At 36.6% G+C, this 3464-nt stretch overlaps 1 long non-coding RNA gene across 1 annotated transcript; it reads right to left on the reverse strand.

Annotated features, from left to right (window-relative positions):
- Positions 1–2294: 2294 nt before the first annotated feature.
- LOC130718597 (uncharacterized) lies at positions 2295–3464 on the reverse strand. Its single transcript, XR_009012722.1, has 2 exons — positions 3079–3464; positions 2295–2774 (listed from the first exon to the last, which is right to left on the reverse strand). It is a non-coding gene; the product is annotated as an uncharacterized LOC130718597 (long non-coding RNA).

The following is a 3464-nucleotide window of genomic DNA, read 5'->3' on the forward strand; positions in this document are numbered from 1 at the left end:
CCATCACCTCACCATGACAAATAACTCTTTCAACCAGCATGATGCTAAGAAAAAAAAATTTCCTTGTAGATTGTGCAGTCAAGTTTTCACCACTGTCCATTCATTCACAGCCCATCTTGAGTCTCACATGGCTCAAGATAAAAATGCTATTGCTAAGCTTAGTCTTGGAAATCCTTTGTTGAAACCCAATTTTCCCATACAGGAAACCAGAAACAACATGGCTTTCGAGGCATCACCACCATCACCTATGGTGATGCCTCAACTGATAACATCTCAACTTCCTTATGCTCACAACATGCAAACTGCTGGGATTGGTAACTATACTGTTGGATTGATGGAGGTGTCACCAATTGATGGAACAAGACCATATATTGACATGCTGGACAAACCCATCCATTATAGCAATGTGTCTAGCGTGAATGGTGACATGTTGAATTTGGCGTTAAGGCTCTAGAGCTTTATATTGTTCCTAATTATGATAATTGTTTGTTAAAACAATCATTTCCTTTGTGTTTTATCTTAAAAATATAGTTGCATGTTTCTATTAAGAATTAAAGTCAAGAAACTTAATGTGTTGCCATTTCTTATTAATCAGTTGTAGTTCTATTTTATAATTTTCCGTACTCATTCTCTTAATGTTTTACAACGCACTAATACATATTAGGTGCAAACACCTAAATATTCAAATGATTTATGATGAGAAATGATATTTCCTCCGAGTATATGTCTGAAACATATCCTTCGACCCTCCTGGTTTTAATATGTTGTCATGGTTGTATTGTGGAGTATTAATTAATGTTAATTTTTTAACTTTCAATCAATTGTTCGAAGGATCTTTCGGAGAAAGATATTCGGAGAATATAGCAAAGCTCCATAAGGTGATGGGTTGGATCATCTCTAGCACAAGTAACAATAGTTACTTTTTTTGCACAAGTAACATCAGAATGTGAGATTTAGATCCTCTACAAAACTTTTCTCTGCATAAACTATCCTGCAAGATCTAAGCCATTAGTCTTTATATCTAATGGCTGAGAAAAATGATAATTTAACTAGTTCAATATTTAAATGATTTACATAAGTAACTGTTGTAGAGGCTGCATAGGCTGGAGGCGATCCAATCCGGGAAGCTGTGGGGCAGGGACAAATAGTTAATAAGTAATCAATGGCCAGTTAATTCTGAATTTTAGAACCGCTTTTTGGCTTTAATTATTTTTTCGTTTCTTATGCCCATGGTTTCTAACCTGTTTATTAGGTTTTTGAAAATCAAATCAATCATCGCAATTTTTTTGTTCTTTGGTTATGGGGTTTTCCCTTCATTGTCCTGATTTAGTGAGGTTTCTAGGACGTGGAGGCATGTAGGGTTCTATGGTTTTGAAGTTGTTGGGGATCTATGGTTTGGACTTTTCTTTAATGGGTATCTCTTGGTGCAACCTGATTTTCATCATTACCTTGGGGTGCTGACGAGGGCTAGGAGAGATTTTCTTTTAGAGGAAATTTTGGGGGTTGTCTTACATTATTGTGATGAAGTTTCAATTAACGGGCTTGGGTAGAATTTTTTTTTATATCTAATGAATGAGAATAAGTAATTACTTAATTGGTTCAATATTGAATTAATTTACACAAGCAATTGCTTTTCAAGAGATTGGAGGTGATCCAATCCCAAAACGTGTGGGGGTTGTGTGGTTGAGACAAGGTCTTAATGAGTAATCAACGACCAATTAATTCTCATGGGGAATTTGAGAGTCATAATTTTCGGTTTTTGATGCCCACAATTTCCATCTTGTTTATTGGTTTTTATAAATCATTTGTGGCAATTTGTTTGTTCTTCGCTTATGGAGCTTTCCACTTCATTATCTGGACTTAGTGAGATTTGTGCGACGTAGAGTTTGTGTGGGCTTTGATGGTTTTGAGACTGTTAGGCCCTGTGGTTTGGACCTTTCTTTAATGGGGACATCTTGGTGTAACCTGATTTTCATAGCTACCTTTGGGTGCTAGCAAGGGCTAAGAGAGATTTTATTTTAGGGAAAAGTTTGAGGGTTGTCTTACAATGTCCTAATGAAGTTTCCATTTAACAGGCTTGCAGAGCACATGATTTCCCATTGATGTCAATAAGGGATAATCTTTCAAAGTGGCATTGGTTGTCTGACTTTGTATGCCTTCAATTTCTTGTTTGTGGTATTTCTTTGGGTCGTTTTGGCTCGGATTTTGCTGCGCACTTTTGGGTGATTTGAAAGTTCTAATATTTTTTGCATTGGTCTTGTGGGTGTTTTCAGGTTTTATTTTTGTGTTTGTAATTGATGAATAATTCTTTTTTAATCTAGAAAGAGCTCTAGATCTTTACATAAACCTACTAATTAAGAAACAAGCAAACAAAGACACCCATCCAAACATTAAAACTAACAAAACTAGGAACCTGCCAGCCATCAAAACAAAAGTCTGCTGCTACTGAAGAAGAAAACGTGATCGAACACTGATTTTGGATACCTTTCAAGCTCTTTTGGCCTATTCTTCTCCAGCCCTTGTACACAAGTCCCAATTTCCCCCTAATAGTCATGTTCTTCTCGCCCTAGTCAAGTATTGATCACCCTAGACTCCTTGTTGTCCTCATCGAGCTTTGGGCCTGGGGTGTGTGAGTTTTGATACCTTCTCACTATGTGCCTTCTTTCTTCTTTATTACAAAAAGAAAGATTGATCATAATCTTCTGATGTGGGTTTTCTATCCGTAATGTTTCATGCACCACTTTGTATATTTTTCACTGCTAGGCATGCTTCCTCTGCACCCACAAGTACAGACAAACAGCTCAGGCAAAAATAGTAAACACAAAATATAACAAATAATAAACAAGAGACACAAGAATTATTTTAACGTGGGGAAAATCCTCAAAGAGGTAAAAACCCCACAGGACCAAGCCAGTAAAATTCTCTACTAATAAATTAATGGGATACACCACAAGTCATCCTAGAACCATCGAGGATCAACCGAACAATTACAATCTTCACCAATAAGGTGGATAAGAACAAAATAAATCTTACCCCAAGGGTAAAGGCAAAACACAATAAGAAAAATACTAATATTACCAGCTCACTGATATGATTCACACATTGTAATTTCAGCCAAATAAAAGCACTTTAACAGTACCACTCTTCTATCAATAACGAGTCTTTTCCTCTTTGTCACACGGCTGCAACAGTCCCAATTCTTTCTTTTTTTCACACGAGGCTTTATCTCTCTCGTATATGCACTGCCTGTTCGTGGCTCTCTCTTGCATACTCTGCTACATAGTCTCTACTCTCTATTTCCTTTTATAGAGAATTCCAATTCCAATAACGGTACTATTCTAACGGTTCTGTCACATGGCTAGTCAAATTCTTCTTTTCCCAAAAGGAATTCAATTCTTCTCACACGAACGTTACAACTTGGTGGCAATTCAATTCTCAATCTGGAGAATTCTATTTTCTTTTCC

Source organism: Lotus japonicus, chromosome 5 (genome assembly GCF_012489685.1).
Source record: "Lotus japonicus ecotype B-129 chromosome 5, LjGifu_v1.2".
NCBI lineage: Eukaryota > Viridiplantae > Streptophyta > Magnoliopsida > Fabales > Fabaceae > Lotus > Lotus japonicus.